The following is a 20,230-nucleotide window of genomic DNA, read 5'->3' as shown; positions in this document are numbered from 1 at the left end:
TGGGCGCCGATGGCGTCGACGACTTCTTCAGAGGCGGGGCCTCAAAAGAGTCCGTCGACGACCTCGGCATCTAATAAACGTCAGCAGTGAGATGAAAAATCAGACTCTGTGCTCCTCTAATCTGCCACGTATGGTGTCAGAGTGGGATGCTAGTCTCCCAATATTGGGAATGCCCACCAAACATTTTCTTTCTTTTCTACTCCCTTTTTCCTGCCTTTGTCCACATACTATAAAAAATATGGGTGCACCCAACGACCTGGTGTAAAACCTAGCTTAAAAAAGAGACCAGCGCCACTATTAGTAAAACCCATCCTTTAAATTCCCACTTATCCGAAAATTCAGAGGGCGAAAAAGAACTGCAAGTGAGATTAGAAATGTGTGAAAAGTCAGACAAGTGGGAAGAAACTGAATGTGAAGACTCCCAGTATTTATTTCTTGGACCGCTTAGTAGATCATCAGAAAGAGACTGACAGATGCATCCAGGAAGTGTAATAAGGACAGGACCCCAACACTGTATCATACCCCATGGGGTATTGCAACCATGCCAAGGGGACGAGAACCTGGGAACCTTTTTTGTACATTTCAAGAGGCTTGCTACCCAATTGCATTGGGATGAGGGGGTGAAAACCTGATATTTGGTCCTGTTACTGAAAGGAGAATTACAAGCATCCTATCAAACAATAAACCCTCAAGGAACCACCCCATTCTCTGAGATTGAAAGAGGTCTGTTAGAGAGGGTAGGTCATACAGAGGCATTCTATCGACAAAAGTTCTGAGAAGTACATCTACTAAGTAATGATACTCCAATAGAGTTAGCTTCCCGGGTCCAGAATAACCTTTCCCAATGGTTGAGGAAGAAAACTCTCCCCGAGATACTGGAAGACCTAGCCTTACAGTAGTCTGTTAATGGCTTGTCTCCATCCTTAGAGCATGGAGTTGTGCAACAACACAAACATGTGTTTGTGACGGCTATTCAAATGGCCCAAGCTCAAGCAGAGGCCGCCAAATACTTGAGGTCGGTAAACAAACCCAGAGAAGGAAAGAAGTATAGCAAGAACCCAATGAAAAATATTCCTCCAGAAAAGTGGTTAAGGGAAGACAAATGTCATCCATGTGATCCTGGTAATAGAGAAGATGTCAAGATAAGGTTTCCTTTGAGTGTGATGCCCAGAGTACCCTCGATAGCTAAAGAAGAAACAGGAAAAGGAAGAACCCAGTATCCTTCACCCCTGTCCGTTTTTCCTGTGGAGAAAAGTGGCATATTGATAGGGTTTTACACCTGACGAACCAATGGAAGTTGGGTGGGTGTCAACCACACCTTGGCAAGAAGAAGAGGCAGAAATAGAGGATGAAACCGAAATGACAGAGATTTGTTTCTTTATTTCCACTACATTTAAGAACCATGAGGGACTGTGGTAGAGGCCATCGCCATTAGTGATTCTGGGAGCAAGCAAACAGCTGTTAGGGTCGACCTAATATACGCTGAGGATTTAAAAGGGGGTCACCCAGTGAAAATCGCAAGTGTCCATGGGGACGTCAAAACATACCCAAAAGTTCCTTTAACCCTAGAGGTAAGAGACCAACCAGTTTTGATAAAGACAGCTAAAGTACTGTCACTACCTGAGCAAGTTATTACAGGCACACATTTTCCAAACTTTGGCAAATTACTAAAACCTCACCAGATTCCAAGAATTAACTATTCCACTTTTCATTACTGGCAACCTTCTATTAATAAATTAGACAGACCCCTTTGGAATTGGGAAACAAATGAGACTATAAAACCAAAGAAAGTAAATATGTCTATTTCTTGGTACAGTCAAAGAATAATAAATCTGAAGAAGAAAGGGAAGCCAGTAAAATAAGGGAACGGGTATGTGATGAAACCCAGAATTCTGTCACATCTCCCAAGTGAGGTGTCTTTCCCTGTGAAGCTAGGGAGGTGAGCCCACTACGCAATACCCTCACTACGGGTAGAGGCACGCAGGATCTCACCGGGAGAGACTCCCCCTCTTGGGACAAGGACTACCGTTCTTATGAGGAACTCCCTTAGCAACATATCTCTAACCCACCTTCAAAAACATCCAGTGAGGGAAGATATGAAGAAAAAACTAGAATTGGTTATTTTCAGCTAAACACTCTGATTATGCCTGTGAAGGAACATTTATGTGGTACCAAGACAAAATAAACACTGGAAGAATACAGAGCACGAATCAAACAGAGAAGAAGGACTGTGACACTACGCCGAGGAAGTATGAGAGTGTGAGAGTGTGAACATTTGAGTTTCGAAGCAGCTGGCAGAAGTACACTAAAGGAAACGTGGATGCGCAGCGTCCGAGGCTAGAGAGAAGCCTAATTGCAACTTCCAACGTGGAGTTGGAAAGGAGAGGAGACACGAGAGAGCGACTTGGACGCAAGGCGTCCTGAGCTTGAGCAAGAGATAAGTGGTGGCATGACCTCAAGCAAGTCGGAGTGGACCTGCAGGTCCATGAACAAACGCTAATACCACTTCCATTAAGATATCGTGGAGCGAACCAACCAAAGAAAGAACAGAGAAACCATATGTAAGGATACCGAAGATACAAGGAGCAAACCTGATAAGTGAAGGGGAGGGTTGTGGCCTGTTAGAAGTCTGGTGACATTGTCCCTGAGCAATCCAGGTAACGGGGAAAGTGGGAGACCTGGGACAGGCACCACAGATAATTACTGGAGAGGAGAACTTGTGTACTCATCCCAGTTGAGATAAACTATCAAGAGTATATAAAGAGTGTGAGAATCATTACTGGAATGCTCATTCTTGTCCCAGCTGAGACAAAATCTCAAGAGTACATGAGGAGTGTGGGAATCATTACTGGAATGCTCATACCCATCTCAATCAAGACAAAGTATCAAGAGTACATGAAGAGAGTGAGAATCATTATCGGAACGCCCATATTCGTCCCAGTCAAGACAAAGGGCCTCCTCAGGGGTTGGGCGGAGCGGTAGAAATGCAGTGGTAATCCTACTACCGCTGCATTACCGCTCCGCCCAATCCCGAGTTTGGGCAGAAAGTGAGAAGTTTACTTCCAGCATTTTGTTGGAGGGAAAAACCTCCCCTTTCCACCCATTTTTGGCACTATTACCTCTGGCGCTATTACTGTTGCCAGTCATGGCACTGAAAAGCCCCATAGAGTCCTATAGACTCAGAATAAATGGGGATTAACTGCACCACCACAACTCGGATCCAGCTCAAATTGCGTGAGACCGAGTTGCGGTAATGCTAATAGCATTGGGCGGTATCCCAGCGCACTTACCGCCCGATACCGCCCAACTTGTGATGAGGCCCAAAGTATCAAGAATAAATGAAGAGAGTAAGAATTATTACTAGAACGCTCATACTCATCCAAGTCAAGACAAAGTATCAAGAGTACATTCAGAGGATGAGAATCATTACTGGTACACTCATACCCGTCCCAGTTGAGATAACGTGTCAAGAATAAATGAACAGAAGGAGTATCAGTACTGGAACACTAATACTCGTCCCAGTCAAGATATTGTATTAAGAGTGAATGAAGGACAAGAGAATCAGTACTCGATCCCTCAAACACGTCCCATTCAAGATAAAGATAAAGAGATGATATTGAATAAAGGGAAAAGCTTAAATTTTAATAAAGAGAAAGGAATAAACTTGTCCCGTGGAAGGAAAGGGGTAAACCCAACTAGAATAAGACAAGCAAAGAACAAGAAAGAATGAAAGAGTAATCGAGGTAAAGATACGGTTGAGAACCCAGTATCAGAACTGTGTGATTTGATAAAAGTAATAACCACAAACTATCTAAGGATACTTTATTGAACTAAACTTGGTGAAAAAGCATCTCACAGGAGAAGGGAGTCATTCTCCTGTGCTTTTGTTCTAATAGTGGTAGGGTCTGATCTTGATTTGGACTCTCACTAATGACTGATGAGCACCTTAGTTAGTTTTGTTAGGCAGGCAACACCTTAAGCACAGGGACCATGGGAGCTTTCACCTTTCATTTAATAAACGTCAGCAGTTAGATGGAAAATCAGAGTCTGTATTCTTTTTCTGACGCGCCACAACACCCTGACGAGTTACCCAATGTTAAGCCTCAAAATAAAAATGTAAATTGTTGCCTTTGAAGTAGTGTTAGCTTGGGGATTATAACGAATTGACTTCTGCCCTGCAGGAGTAAAAGGATGAGTAGAGGCTAAAGCACCTACTCTGCGCTCAGACTTCAACAAACCAAGAGAAAACACAATCATAAAGGTAAAACAGGCACAGTTAAGAGATATACCTCCTTCACCTTTTGTGGTAGCGTGGGCTGAGAGAAGGCTGAACTCTCAAGAGCTCAACTAAGGCTCCATTAAAAAATGTATACACATTTAATTAAACACATTAATTGCAATAACAACTAAATCGAAAACACTACAAAACATACTGCTTTAGTAACAACACAAACTATACAGGATAGAAAGATGCAGCATTCTGGGTAATGAGACCGAGGAGGAATAGATGATTAAAAAAGAGAGTATTCAAAAAGTATATGTTCCCCAGTTGCAAAGAAGGTATTAATATAACCTAGCCAGTCTCTAGGGCAAAAATGGACCAGGAGGGCCGTTGTCAGGCAATATTGCCATTTGCAGTGCCTGGACAGTTCAACAATGGGGAGCCTGGCTTCTCAGTGTTATTCGTTGGTTTGAGTTAGTTCGGCATCCGGCAGCCATGATACAACTGCCATCTGATGTCAAGGCGGGTTGAAACTTGAAGAAGACTGTTGTATCAAGCAGCTCCAACAATGCTGACCGTAGAAGTCACCATGTTCGGTTAGATGACTGGGGTTCAACAGCAGATGGTCTGATAGCAGGATGTGCAAGCCAGTCGGTGCGATGCAGGGTCAAAGGATGCAGTTTGGGAAGACCACTGGGGTTGATTTGGTCATCGATTCGATCAGCAGTCAAGTGGCTGGTGTTTGGAATGGAAGTTTGATCGATGAAAGTACAGTGGTGCTTCTTTGTTCGAGCTTAGCCAACAACGTGCTTCAGATGATGTGGTGCAGTGGATAACTGGTTCGAATGGGCGGACTTCTGTTTCAACTCGGGAGGATAGCTCAGGGGCAACATGCTCACATTGGAAGCAAGACGGCATGCAGCAACGCAGGCTTGATCCCTGGGTCGCGCTTAGAAACCTCTGGGTATTAAGCGCGTTATAAATAACCAATACATAAATAAATACATAAAAGTCAGTGAGTACCAAAGGCAGTCCCAGGGGTCCTGTTGGTTCAAAATGGGTTGGACAAGCTCGAATCACGCCTCGCAGCAGGTCCATGGCAAAGTGGCTGGAATCCTGGTTGTCTTGGTTCTCAGGAGCTCTGAGTCCCACTCCAGAGTCTTAAGGACAAGATGAGTCCTTTACTTAGGCTCCCAACCATCGGACTGGCACACATCTCCAGGGGTCCTCTAGCATGGTGAGGTTCTGGGCAGCAATGTGGACGGCAGAGATGCAGGTCTTGGTCCAGCAGCAGATGTACCCCCAATGGTCCCTGGTGATTGTTAGGGGACAGAGTATGCCTCTGACTTTGACCACATGAAGTGGAGGACTTTGGAAAGGATTTCACTCCCAACAGGGTCCAACACAATGTTCTTGAAGGTTTGAAGTCTAGAGATGATTCAAAGTAGTGGCGGAGTCCCCTTCTTTTAAAGGCAACATTCTACAGGTGATTGGACAAAAGCAACCCCACTTTAAGGGCCAAATTCCTTTCCTTGGAACAAGTGGACTTTGCCTTCTGACATCACTGAGTGCTAAGTGTTACAGGAAGGAAAGATAGAGGCAGAGTGAAACAAGAAGGTGGAATCTTCCTCCAGCTGTAAGGATCTCTGTCGGTCTACACTAATCCCACCCACTTCTCTTCTCAATAGGGTCAAAGGCCCTTTTGGTATGCACCAACTGGGTGTGAGGCTACTGTTTTTGTGAATGGGTATGCCCTTTGATTCCTGTTTCGAGGACAGCTTCTTGTGAAGTGGTTATCTCTCTGGGAAGGGTGTTGCCTGCCCACACAAAGGAACAAAGAAAGACCACCCCCAAAGCCACCAGGACAGCATTCTCATAGTTATGTCATTTTTAGAACATGGGTGCATATCTTAAATGCAGCCCATGCACTGTAGTGAGTTTGGCTGTTACTGCAGCTGTCAAGGGGGCGCTTGTGACCCCTGGCCCTGCTCTGTGCCACATGAGAGCAGGGTGTGCAGATTAGGCTACTGATGCAGCTAGGCACACTATGCTTTTGACATGGGGTTTTGGGAAAGGAGCACCTGGTTAGCAGGGCATTCTTTATGAGATGGAACAACCCACATCATTTTATTAGTTAATACAAATAAAAAAGCCAGGGCTTTTACAACCTTGACATATATCAATTGCTCACACACCCCCAGCCAAAAAGGCTGAAAACCATCTATCCAAAGGTCTGGCTCCTCCACAGGGTGAAAGTATCTATTAAGTTCATCAGCATTAGAGTGCTGCGGCACAGGATTGTGTTGGATGTCCATGTCCAATCAATGTAGAGATATGGCCCAAAGCAACAACTTAGGGTTCTCACCCTGCATAGCCATAAGCCACCTCAGAGTTCTGTGGTCTGTTTGGACAGTACAATTCAACCCAAATATGTAGAATTCAGCTTATGCACCACACAAACTACTGCAAAAGCCTCCCTTTCAACTTTGGCCCAGTTGTGCTCTTGCTCGGTCAAGAAACGACTAAGATACGCACAAGGTTGCTCTCAGAGGCTAGCTGTCCTAACACTTTACCAATTCCAAATTCACAAGTGTCTTGTCTGTATTATGAATTCCTGCTCGTTATCCGGGATTTTAAGTACTGGGGCCTGGCACAAACCATCCTTCATGCTCTGGAATGAGGTCTGCAAGGCAAAGGTCCAAGTGACATGTTTTGGTATTTCTTTAGATGTCACATCATTGATGGGAAGGGACAGTGTCCCATACTCCATCATGGAAGGCCTTTAGAAACCAACTAGGCTTTTTTCTGGGTAGTGGGGATATTCCAATCCAAGTTGCTGTCCTAAGTAACAGTACCCTGTGCTACCTGGCACATTAATGCCTTGATAGTCGAACCAGCCTGATGCATGGCTTGAAGCACCTGTCTCAGGTGGAATAGAAGTCTTCCAAGGTATGGTGGAAGACAGCAACATCATCTAGGTAGGCATCACTGAAGACCTCTAAACCTGATAGGCCCTGATTCACCAGCATCAGGGGCATTCTTTAATCTAAAGGTCATCACAGTAAACCGGAAGTGCTCTCATGGTGTGGGGAATGCTGACTTCTCCTTCGTTTGTCAGTCGCTGACCTGCCAATACCCTGCTGTGATGCCAAAAATACTCAGCAGCACCTAATCCTTCAATCGGCTCATCTGCACTGTGCATGGAGTGTGCATCTCTCTTGGTGGCAGAATTCAGCGCCTTGTAGTCCACCAAAAAGCAGATTTCAGTTTTCACACTACTGGACTTTTTAGGGACCTGTATACCACATGGCTAGCTAGTGGGCTGTGGGAAGGGTCAATCACCCTTTAGTCCATCATCTTGGAAACCTCCTCCTTGCTGGTGTCCTTTACTTTGTCATATATCCAGTGAATTTGTCTCTTCACTGCCTTACTGTCTTCATTGTCAATATCATGGATGCAGCCATCAATTGTACCTTGTATCAGCTAGAACAGACTTGCAAAATGGCTCAGCAGCTGCTGGCCGGCTGGCAATAGCTGTAAATTCAGGTCTGGGAAGATCTGGACTCCCTCCAGAATTCCAAGCACCAAGTCGGAGGGGATCTGTCTCCTCCTCAGCCTCATCATCAGTCAAGAGAACCATCCACAAGTTATCCAGGCTGTAGTGAAGAGTCAGCCGGTTGACATGAAAGACACTGGGCCTCATTACAGGTCGGGCGGTCCGGAAATAACAGTGGCGGTAAACCCGCCGCCAGTTAATTCCGGACCGCCCGATCCCGACTCCTGCAGGCGGGAGGTGATGTTCCCGCCAGGTCTGACCTGGCGGGTTTAACACCGCCCGCCTGCAGGCAGACGTGGAAACACCAGCAGCATCACAAGATGGTGCCAGTGTTTCCACTTTCCCATTCCCATTGAGTCCTATGGGACTCAATGGGAATGGGGATTAACCCAATTCGGCCTCTGGAATTCCCGGGACACCAGGGTCGTAATGCCCTGGTATTTCTGGGAGTCACAGAGGCGGAATGGTAATACGAGTCCAGCGGTTACCAGGCAGTTTTACCACCTCGGTTACTGCCGGACTCGTAATGAGGCCCACTGTGTGTATGTCTTGGGGTATTTGTTTCAATAAGTAGTTAACTTCACTGATCTTTTCAAGCATCACATAGGGCCCAGTCCATTTATCATGGAGGGTGCTGGGAATGACAGGCTCCATAATTCAGACCACCTGTCACTGTGGCCTGCTGGTCTTGCCAGTGCTTAATGAGCTCCTGACGGTCCCATGTGAAAATGTCCCCATGAAAATATAGTCAGGTGAAAAGGTAGTCAGCAGAAAGTTGTTTTCAAATATCTAGTCATTCAATACAAGCAATGCAAAGTGTGAACATGTTGCCAGTAAAAAGGTCACTGAACAGCTATTTTTAAATACGCAAAAGTAAAAGTCTATAAACCTAACAATTACTGATACCTCTAATAAAACCTCCACAATAACCCTAACTTCATTCCTAAACCTTACCCTAACTGTAATTACAACCCTTATTCTACTCTGAACCTTTACCGAACACTAACCTTTCAGTGTGCTAATGCATTTTAATTGCATGTTACTCAATGCAAAACGACAAATAAATAGAAGATGAACTGTGAACCTAATGCCAATCCCATCACCTGCTCGCCACAAATTACATAGCCCTTGCCCTAACCTAAACCCTTGCTCTAATTCTAACTTTAGCCTTGCCCTAACTGCAACTCTTACACTTGCCTTAATGCTTACTTTACTCTAACTACTAGGTTTTATCATAACGCCTATCCTATGCCAACATAACCAGCCCTCTCCAACATCACCCTCTCCCTTTCTTTAACACTTACTCAAACTATCCATCTATACACCCTAGCCTTACCATAACCCCTGCCCTAACATTTATCCCGACACTTAAGCTACCCTAATGACTAACCCAACCCCAACATGACCAGCCTTGCCACAAACACCCTGACCTTAAAGCTTGCCCTTATTCTAAACAAACTCTTTATTCTAACTCTAACCCCTATCCTTACCTTAGCCCCTATCCTAACCCTAAACAAGGCCATCAAAAGCCTTCTACACACTCCTTTACCCTGACACTTACCTGAGCATCACTGCAATTTTGTCTTCTTTTCAGCTGCCTTTTTTGAATACTTTTTGCTTGGCGACTTTTTCACTGCAGAGGTCATTCTAACATGACATTTTCATGGACAACATTTTTGTTAGCAACTTTTTCACCGGATATCCTCCAGGTTGGTCTTCAGGTTTTGTGTGCTCTGTTCTCTGTACGTGGCTATCTTGGTTCTGAGGCCAAGCACTTAATCCACTACGTCATAGGAAGGTGTTTGGGGACTGTCCTGCCATCCTTCCTGCACCAGATTTAGTGGACCCCTAACAAGATACCCAGGTGGAAGCTGAAAGGGTCCGTACCCTAAACAACTCTGTCAAACCCACCAATAGGCAAACAGAAGGCATGGCAGGAGAATATCCCATTTCCTCCTCAAGTGATCTTCTAAGCCACCTATCATGACTTGCACGATCTTATTTAGCCATTCAACAAGCCCATTGTTCTGTGAGTGTAACGCTGTGGAGAACTTGTAAGAGACCCTACTTCCATCCAAGATAGTCTTCCTATAGGTGGCTATGAAGTTGGACCTCTTGTCAGAAATTACTTCTTTGGGGACTCCTACATGTGAGAATATCTTTATTGAAGCCTTTGCCGCCACTGGGAGCTAATCTGCTTCTCAAGGGTACAGCCTCTGGGTAATGGGTGGCATGATCTAACAGAACCAAGATGTGCCAGTACCCTGAGGAGGACTGATGATCCAAAGGATTGTGGTGAATCTAGCGATGTCATCACTCCCTCTCCAAGGAAACACTCTTCCTATATGACCAGGGAAGGGCAGACGCTAGGTGATCCCGACCCTGGGGGTCACTGCCTGAAGGAGGGACATATGGGGGTGGGCAACCCTCATGGTAGGGAGGAGACTCACTGGCAGGAACATGGTATCCCCCTTCCCACTCAAGGTATAAGACCAACTCCTTGAATTCTCAAACCTGTGTGGCATATTAGATCCAGTCCATTCAATTTGCACTGACATTAGGGCTCTTTACTATACTTTTTGCAAAACGAATGAGACAAGGAAGAGCACAGGAGCAATGCGAGCGCCTAAGCTGCAGAACTAGAGATGACCAGTGGTTGGATGGATCCGATAGGTGCCAGGATATTTAAAACCTTGGCACTGTGAGGAAGATGGAGATCCACTACACCTGACATGGCTCGGGAGTGACGATGCAGCCAGCTGTAGTCAGGAGCAGGAGAGGACCAACTGGCGCCGCCACGAGAAGCTCCAAGGTCGAAGGTACAATGCACAGAGGGCTAGAGCAGGAGACGCTGTGAAGAGGAGGCCATGGCATAGTGTGTCCTGAAGAGCAGAAGGGACAACAACAGAAGGAGGAGGTGCCTCGGACGAGAAACCGAAGAGCGTAACCACCCAGTGGCTGAATGAGTCAGACTGTTACATCTGGAAACAGCCCTGGCAGGAAATTGTACCAGGCAACCTGTTGAGATTCTGGGTCTTGCACCGAATCATAAAGTGAACATTGTGAGAGCCCTCGCAGGAAAGTATACCAGGCACCTGTTGCGAGTCTGGCACACTCACCCAATCTTAAAGTGAACATCATGAAAGCCCTATCAGGAAAGTATAGCAGCAGGGCCGGCCTTAAGGGCAGCAGTGCCCTGGCCGAACTGGTGCCCCCTCGCCCACCGCGCCCCCCTGGTTAACAGGGGGCGGGGCAGAAGGGGACGGGGCCAGGATGGGCAACAAATGTATTTATTTATTTATTTATTTTAACCTCCTTGCTTTGGCGAGGAGGTTAAATAGGTGTCGTTAGCCCCCCATTGTCATTGAATGAGCCCGCCATCACGGGTTCATTCAATGACAATGAGGCGCCTGCCACACCTTCTGCCACCACGCCAGCTCGGGGGAGCACTTGAAAGACTCCCCGGAGCTGGCGTGGTGGGGGGCTAATGGCACCTTTACTTGTGAAAAGTGTCCACGGCAGAGGGGCACATTTAAATGCGCCCACCGGCACGGGCACCTTTTACAGGAAAAGGCTGCCTGCTGCGCCTTGTCCCACAACGCCAGCTCGGGGGAGCCCTTGAAAGAAAGACTCCCCCGAGCTGGCGTGGCAGGGGCAAAAGGCACCCTGAGGGGCGTGGCGCCTCAGGCGGTCGCCCGGCTCGCCCCCCTAAGGCCGCCTCTGTATAGCAGGCAATATTATTGCGAGTCTCGGACCCGCACCCAATTGTGAATGAACTGTCAGAGTCAAGAAGAGGAAATACAACCTCTTAGGTATGTTAAATTCAGGGGACGAGAACCATACCCCCAGGACTGGAAAGTTGAATAGATTGTGAAAGCCAAGGAGAGGAAGAGAACCACTTGACTGTGTACAATCCAGGAATGGGAGCCAAACCCCTGGACTGGCAAACTGTATATTTCAGGAAAGATATCTGTGATTGTGTACTGAAAAGAGACAGAGAGACCCAGAGGAAGGGGGCCCCCTCCTGGGGATTGTAAACTTTTTGCACCTTTTGGAACTTTGTGTTGGAACTTTGGAAAAAGCTATTGGTGGCCAGTTGAAAGACGTATCCCTTGATAGACACATGACAGATACCTCTTTACTTTTGGACATTCTGACACCAACATCCTTTAGTTTTGTTGAGGCAGGGAAACCCCTCGTAGAGATAGGGTGAGATACGTCTTTCTCCAACCCTCTTTTGTTTCTTTAATAAAAGTCTATAGCAACCATTACAATGCCCCTGCGTCCAAGTCTTACTCCTGATTCCTTACAATACCCACAAGGTCTATGCCTATTCTCTCAACAGGCCACCCAACCACTGGTAGGAGGTCATTTGTTGCCCTGCCAGATTTTCCAGATGCTTGACAAGTCTGACAAGACCTTACAAATTCCTTGATTTTTACACCCATCTGGGGCCAGTAAAAGGGGGCAGACAACCGGTCAGCTGTTTAAGTCACTCTTAAGTGACATCCCAGAAGACCCACCTGTGACATTAGGGCACCACCAACATACTGTTGGCCCCTGCCACATCGTTCTTGTGCTCACTGTGCAGGAGACCATTTTTGCCAGTAAACCTTAAACGCTCTAGGGGCTTCCACCTGCGCCGGTTTCTCTGCCTCCTCACAGAGATCTGCCAGAGTTAGACTGTTGTGCTGCACCGGGCAAAAGTCAGCCTGGCTGGTGACTGCAGCTAAGGACAAGTCATTTAGCTATGGCAAACCCTTGAGATCTGAGACTACCAGATCCTCCACCCAAGGCTGGGTGACTGACTCACTATCCCTATATCTAAGAGGGGTTTCTCTGCCTCAAAGGAACTATGATGTCAGTCAGGATGTCAACACAAAAATAATGTCACAGTTGTGTCCAAAAACCTACCTCTGACCCTAACACCTAATATGAAATGGTGCAGTCTGCTTAACAAAGTACAGTGGAAGATATATAAAAAAATGAATGTTTGTGAGAGTCACTGGCTCTCTTTGAGCCACTCTCAATGTTCCACACGATTGTCAACTTCATTCCAAGTGTTTGGTGGAGGGGTTCCTTCCCCATAAATTCTTGGTAGTTTGGTTTACAAATAGAAAACTAATGTTCCAAATCTCAGGCGACAGCTCCCTTCTTCTGGACTTCTATTGGTCTGATGAAAACGAAACCCCAGAAGATGCTTCTCTTCTCTAGTCTTTTCTTTAGACCTTTAGGCTTTTAAAAAAAAGTACTCTGATGATGTTCTTTCATACACGTGTGCAGGTCCCAGACTCACAGTTTGGAATTACAGTGATTTGGTAAACTCTTCTGCCAAATGGTTATATCACCCCTGGGAAATAGTGGTGGCTGGTTTCTGACCTTCACCCCAGAGTTCGGAGAGACTCATGTGACTCAAATCCAAAGGATGTTTAAAAAGGAAAAATGTCTCTCAAAGTTCCTGTTGTGCTTAAAACAATGTCCTCATCCAATCATCAGATTGTATCCCTTCGCCAGAGATATGCAGATTTATACTGGGAGTATCAGTACTCCCAAGTCCAAGAATGTTAATTTCTGGGCCCTCCTCAGTTCTTACTCCTGGAGACCTAGGTAGGCACTGGGCTTCCTCAGTCTGATTCTCTACTTCTTTAATTTTCAGTGGTTTGGTCCTTTTCTTGGCCCCACCTGAGCTTTGGGCGGCTCTGGCCCAGTTGGTTGTTTGATCTTGTTCACCCAGTCTTGGGTTATTTTCACGGCTGGTGTCTCGTGGGCTACGTCATCTCAAGCCCTTTTACTTATTTGGCTTTGTTCATCCCGGTCTGCGGTATGCTTTCAGCTGGCCCCTTGCAGCATACAGACTTCTCTGGCCCCTTTGCTTGTTCGGTTTTATACTCCCTATCCCGGGTTATGCTCTTGGTTTGTCTCTTCTGGGATATGGTCTTCTTGGGCGCCCTTGCTTGTTCAGTTTCATTCACCCCCTGCTGTGGTGTGCTTTCGTTCGGCACGTCTGAGGCTACAGGCTTTTTGGCCCCTTCTCTTGGTCTGTTTAATTTACTCCATCCTGGGGTACACTCTTTGTTTGCGCCTCAGGTGTTTTGGGCTTCTCAGCCCCTTTGCTTGTTCTGTTTCATTCACTCTGTCCTGTGGTATGCTTTTGGAAGGCCCCTTGTGGTCTACAGGCTTCTCTGACCCTTTTGGTGGCAGTGCTTCAAGCAGTCTTGTCCTGCTGGGAGTCTTGGCATCTCTTCTCCAGGTGTCTGGTACATCTGAACTGTGGTGGTAGCACATCCTGCCTCAGCTGCCCTTGTCTGCCTTAAGGTTCCACCCTCATTGAAGCTACAATGTTCTCCATGCTGTCTCCTGGATCCACCCACCATTTTGTCTGCTTTGTACTCGTCTACTCCGCTGCACAGCTCTGTGAGCCTTTGTTCCTTGCTCTACGGCAGATTCTCTCCCTTTTTTGATGTTTGGCTGCCTTTATGTTCCTCTCAGGAATGGAAAAAGAAACTTGATTGGTGCTCATTTCTGCAAGAACGCAACGACAGATAAAGGTTTGATACAGAATGTTCCACATTAAAGAAACATTACACATAGTTGTCCTGTTCGCGTTCCATCTAACCAATAAACATGTCATACTTATGGGAAAGGGAAGGCGAAGTAATATCCTCCGTTGGGCATTCCTTGTCCTCAGGGGGGAGAGGGGGTCACCCCCAGTGGGGTCCTGCTTGTCCTGTGGCTAAGGAAGGGTATTGCTTAGTGGGCTCACCTCCCCAGTCCCAATGGGGGAAGCTCCCGCATGGGGACAAGTGGGGAATTATTTGGTTCATCCCAGCACTCTAAAGTTCCTGAGGTACTGTTTGTGGGTCTTACAGAAATACATGAGGATGGAGGCCTTCATTTTCTCATAAAAAGACCTCTACTCAGGAGCCAACTGAATAATAACATCAGTTCCGGCCATCGGAAAGCAGCTCATAAAGGCTGCACCCCACAACTGTTATTCCACATCCTGCATGCAGAAGGTGAGCTCCAGTCCCACAAACCAATCAATGATGTCCTTCCCCATCCCATAAGGAGGGACTAAGTCATTGGGGATGTGGCACCTAGGTTTGCCTTGGGTGTCACCACAAGTGGTACTCTCTTCCCCACTGAAAGTCTGCAGAGCTTCCCTTTGGTTCTCAATATCCATTTGGCGTAGTAGCACAAAGTTACACTACTTTTTCTCATCTAGAGCAACAGCAGCCCTCTGTTTCTACTGCACTGGAGGGACAGAAACAGGGTGCTGCTTTTCAGCCCTCTGTTTCTGTCTCCCCAGTGCAGTAGAATCCCACTGCTTCTGTACCTCTTAGGCCAACTTATTTTCCTCAAAGAAGAGCTCTATATCGGTAAAGGGCCTCGCCATAGTGACTCACCCTGCATTTAAGAGAAACCCTTAACTTTACAGAAGCTTGGGACCAGACTGAGGCCTCGGACCAGTAGGCCTCTGGAACCTCTGAGAGACTATGATATCGGCTATCTGGGAGGAATGATGGGCAGCATCATCACTGTCGCCTTACCCTTCCACTTCCATGCCCACCAGAGAAAGGGTAACTTGAGATGGAGGCTTAGCACTGCTAGTGGCCCCCTGGAAATCTTCCAGCCTCCTAGCATCCGCAAAAGCTTGGAGGCTCTTCAAAGGTTCAGTCTTTTTAACCGTACTGCCGCAGGCGAATCCCCTAATTTGCAAAGCTCGCACAGCTCACCTACTAACAAGATTGCTGCAGAGCTCATGTCAAGTTCCATTGTGCAATTTGGAAGAACCCTAGATTAAAAAATATGGTTTTAAAACAGACGCAGGAGTGTTACATCTGTCTTAACACCTTGTTGTTAGATCTGGGGGATGTTTCTCTTTTTAGGCAGAGTGGGGGAACTGAACAGATTAACAGTGTCTTTCCTGAATCCCCACGACACCTCACAGCACCACATGGTTTAATGCCAGCATACATTTTCATGCTGGCGTTAAACCTATGGATTCCTGTGGAATCCGCGTTTTTGAGAAATGGCAAGAGCAGGCAGATTACATAGGAATCCAGTGTAAATGCATGCTAATGGTGGCAACAGGCATTTACACATTTTTCCAACATGCAGTGAGAAACAAAGGTATAAAAGATGTTTGCACCTGTTTTTACATGTTTGTTTCATACTAAGGAGGCAAGCAAAGTGTAATGCCTTTACGCTTCCATTTTGCGCTCCATCTCATTTGTGTGCCTTTCGTAGGCATATGAGGGCAGCAAAGCAGAATTTGCATCTCCCCCTTACTTTCCTCTTCAGCCTTGCATTTATACCCAATGTATAGCAGGTGGATTTTACAGGAATCCATTATAGTGTAATTTGCAGGCAGCGTTTTATTTTTCACAAAGTAACGAAAAAACTGAAGACCAGGTGTGATTTTGCCTTGATTTACTCTTCTCAATTACACTCGGCCTTGTGATTGATGAAATTGCATGCAGGGAATGTTGGTGGTGCCTTGAAAACAATTAGCATTTTATTGAAAACTAGTGTACAGGCCCATGTACATGGGCTAAAGTAAAGATTTTCGTTAACACATTTGGACCACTATATTTCCTAAGCCTACAGCTCCCTCTAGCGGTGACAACAGGCGAAGCTATGCGAATCTGATCACTGTATTTCCTAAGGCATCAGCTCCCTTTAGTGGAGCATTCTGTGCGCTTGTGCAGCCTCTACTGCACATGACGGCATCGGACAAACATACATCTGGCTTTTTATATTATTAAGATGACTACCTCTTTGATGCAAATGATTAAAATTGCACAGAGGAGACCATTGTTCAGTTGTTCCATCAAAGTGGATTACTTTGTTGTAGTTACTTTGTGGGGAAGTAATTCATATGTGCCTATTTGGTGGGTAAGGGGTTATAAGTGCGGCGTAGGAAGGGTAGAGGGGAAGCCCCCCCATTATAAACATACAAAGAACCAAAAAAATACAAGTAGCATCATTGAAGTGATTTACAACATATTCATTCACTTCGATGAAACAATGCAGAATGGCAGGGACCTTTTGCATGGAAGCGCAAATGAAAGCGATGCCCTAGGTGCAATTTTCTGTTTAAATGAAAATGAACATTTTGGAGTCCCTCAATGACATGTTACAATCATATCTGCAATTATAATGAATTCACTGTAGTCACCAGAGTACAAGTGAATGTAACTCCTGTTGGAGCGTAAAGAGAAGGTATATTTGAAGATGGGCAACCCGTGCACACGAGGCAACCCTTCTATAACTGGTCGGTCTTACTGCCCATTTCAGGTGCTAGGGGAAGCTTTCCTCTCCCCTATCTCATTGCCACACTTGTGGTCCTTCTGCTTTTCACCAGTCACCTCCGCACAGAACCGAGTGAACACTGGCACATAGACCTAGGGCCTCATCACGAGTTGGGCTGTAGCCCTTAAAAGCGGTGGTAACAGTATTACCACCGCATTTAAGGGCTGGCCCTATCACGAATTGGGCGCTAAATGGTCTGTTTTACATCCAGCCTTTCTCTGTAGGTGAAAATCCCCCGTTTTCGGCTGTATTACTGCCGGCTGTATTAGCCCGCATAAGTAGCGCTGAAAATGCCCCATTGAATCCAATGGACCCAATGGGTATTTACTGTTAACACCCAACCCGTGATCTGGCGGTAATACCGCCGGGCTGGTCGGTGTTAGGGCTATTACAGTCGGGCTGTATTACAGCTGGGATACAGCCCGACTCGTGATGAGGCCCCTAGTATGCAAGGACATTCTCCACCTGGCTTCTGCACCCACCTTGCTTGTATTGTGCTCTCAGAGCCACTCTGTAAATATGTAAACATGTCTCTCTCCCTGGTGTATGTTCCCGCTTTTACCCCTTCACCAGTCGTTATACAGCACTTTATCAAACCACGGTTTTATGTAAAGTCACCATACTCTAGGACTGCCATTACTCTGTTATCGCCAACTTTTGAAGTAATTTCTATTCAAAATGACACCCTGTTCTTCAATCAATACAATGCAATAAAAATGCATTAGTTCAGTACATTTCTGGTGAAGAACCTCGAATTATAGACTACTTTTCCAAAAGACAGATTTTCCCACCCTAAAAGAATTCAGTGTGCGTAACTTTCTATTTTGTATTTCAGTAACATTTGCATACAGTAAGGTAAACAAGCAACTCACCTATGCAGAAGAAAATATTGCAGAATGTGTTCTCAGTTCACAGCCTCTTCTTGTGCATCCAAAATCTGCTGCAGCTAGACACTCCAGATGTCTTGGTTCATATTTGTTTCTAAAAATAAAAATAAATAAAACGTGGTGATGAATATGCAGCCCATTGCTTTTGTTTATTTGGTCACAGGCATTCAAAAAAGGATTTCACTCTAGAAGGAGAACACGGAGATGGTGGTGGATAGATGTGCATCGCCTGTGTTTAGGGTGACCAGATTCAAGAAGTAAAAAACCGGGACATGGCAACTAACATAAAAGTAGGACTAACTCTTGAAAGTGGCTGCCAAGGCACTACACTTGAGTAGCGGTTGGAGGAGAAGGGAGTTTAAGTGTTACTGTTCGAATAAACACATATTATAATTAATTTATCACAAAATAACACTATTTTAAGTTGCAAAATGCAGCATTTCTTCTGTGCGAGACAGACAGCCTACCATAGCTCAAATGCAGGTAACAGGCTCCAGCCTACTGAACACCAATATCAAATGAAAACTCCACCACCTATCACACAACACACTCAAGCTCATCCTTATGAGGCTAGGATAGCTCACAGCCTGCCTTCAGAGCCAATCAAATGGCAACATCTGTTCTGCTCCCACTAGCCCGACGAGATCCCCACTCTTTCTTGTAGGACACGAAAAGGCAAAAGCCCTCATAAATGACATTAGCCACACTGCATGCGGTAAGACTCAGCGAGCAAAGCTACCCTGCATAAATACACAGCCTCTTGTCTCCTGCGCCTTCTGCACTCTTCGCCATCTGTCTTCTTCTCTGGACCCCACTGGCTTCTGCCCCAGGCATTCCCTCTTATAGGGCCTCAAACCACCTTGCAGCCTCTCTTTGGCCTAAGGGGACTAAGGTGTGTCTCCCTGTGCAGCTGCTGTGGGGGTTGGCTGTTGGGCCCACCCCTGGGGATGACTTACAGATGTGAAGTTGGTCTGGGAGATGGTTAATCCCTCCCCATGGGTGGTCCACACTCTGCTTGCCACATCCTACCCCACCCTTGGGGGACCTCCTTTAGCCTAACCAGTCTTAGATGCATGAGTGTGAAGATCACTCGTTGGCTGCCCCAAGATTTTCATGCTAGGTCAGGTCCTGTTCTTGCCCCCTGTAGTTTTAAATAGGATTTCTGTAGCTAAGTGCAGGGAACCAAGTGTGTAGGTGAGCCTGGCTCTGTAGGATCATCGCTCTTAAAGGCACAGTGGGCCTTGGCGCTCACCTGTGATGAGCCTTTGCCTTCTGTTGGTGGCCTGGATCCTCATGGTGCTGCCATTCCCATCATCATGTGGTATATGGTGGCACTTAGCATCTTGGTCAACTCAACCATCTACCAATGGACTCAGGCTGGGGACTTTGTTATGCCCTGCCTACTCTCCTCATCCCTTTTCACATTCCTCTATGACCATAGAAAAAGTAGAAAGATTGTTCCCTAGAGAAATATGATATAATCGAACAAACAAATATCATTACTCAAGGAAATTACTTTGTAATTATTTTGTTCTTTGTTCATATGTTTTCATAAAAATGAACCTCCTGGTTTTTTTCTGTTGTACATCAATGATCTGAAATTGGAATTGTTGCAGCGGGGGATTGTCTTGTATAAAATGTGCTACTGGTGACTTTAAATTCTCATTCCTGGTGTACTTTTATGTTCCCTTTTCCTCTACTGTGTAGGTATATTTATTTATCCTGCATAGGTTTTGCTACAGGGGCATCGGATGCAATGCACCATTTATTTTGTGTTACATGCTGGACAATGTTTAAACTGGATTTTATTGGTTCTTGTAGCTTTGCAAATCTCCCGGTATACTCCGCTGCCAGGACTCTTTGCGCATTTCCAACTGCCTGGTATATTCTCCTACCAGGACTTCTCTTGTGGTTTCACTTGCCTGGTATACTCTCCTGCCAGTTCTTCTTATGCATTTCACAGTCTCTCAGTATTACTTAAAGTGCATATACCACCTTTGACTTAGTATATCCTTCTGTGGTAATGTTTCTTCAAGCTTTGTCCCACACCTGCATCCCATGCATCCATATCACATTGGGCTTGAATTTGTACTTTTCCTTTTCTGCATTCAAACAAGCTTCTTGTATTCTTTGAATTAGCAAACTCATTACGTTGAAATATTCGGTGACACAGTTACCGGAATGCACCAGGGTCCCCACCTGCTTCAGGTTGACTCACCGGTTCTCTCCAGCATCTATGGACTTGCTCGT

The 20,230-nt window shown here is 45.9% G+C and overlaps 1 protein-coding gene across 1 annotated transcript in view; it reads right to left on the bottom strand.

Moving 5' to 3' along the window:
* The window catches only part of PLD1 (phospholipase D1), an 886,935-nt gene that overhangs the window by 635,841 nt on the left and 230,864 nt on the right, over positions 1-20,230 (bottom strand). The window contains exon 2 of the mRNA XM_069618743.1: positions 17,966-18,074. The gene's annotated coding sequence lies outside the window, so the exon portion shown is untranslated. The remainder of the gene's footprint in view (positions 1-17,965; positions 18,075-20,230) is intronic.

Source organism: Ambystoma mexicanum, chromosome 10 (genome assembly GCF_040938575.1).
Source record: "Ambystoma mexicanum isolate Mex_15411 chromosome 10, UKY_AmexF1_1, whole genome shotgun sequence".
In the NCBI taxonomy this organism is placed as follows: Eukaryota; Metazoa; Chordata; class Amphibia; order Caudata; family Ambystomatidae; genus Ambystoma; species Ambystoma mexicanum.
Note: the sequence above shows the minus strand (reverse complement) of the source record. Positions and strands in the feature narration are given on the sequence as shown.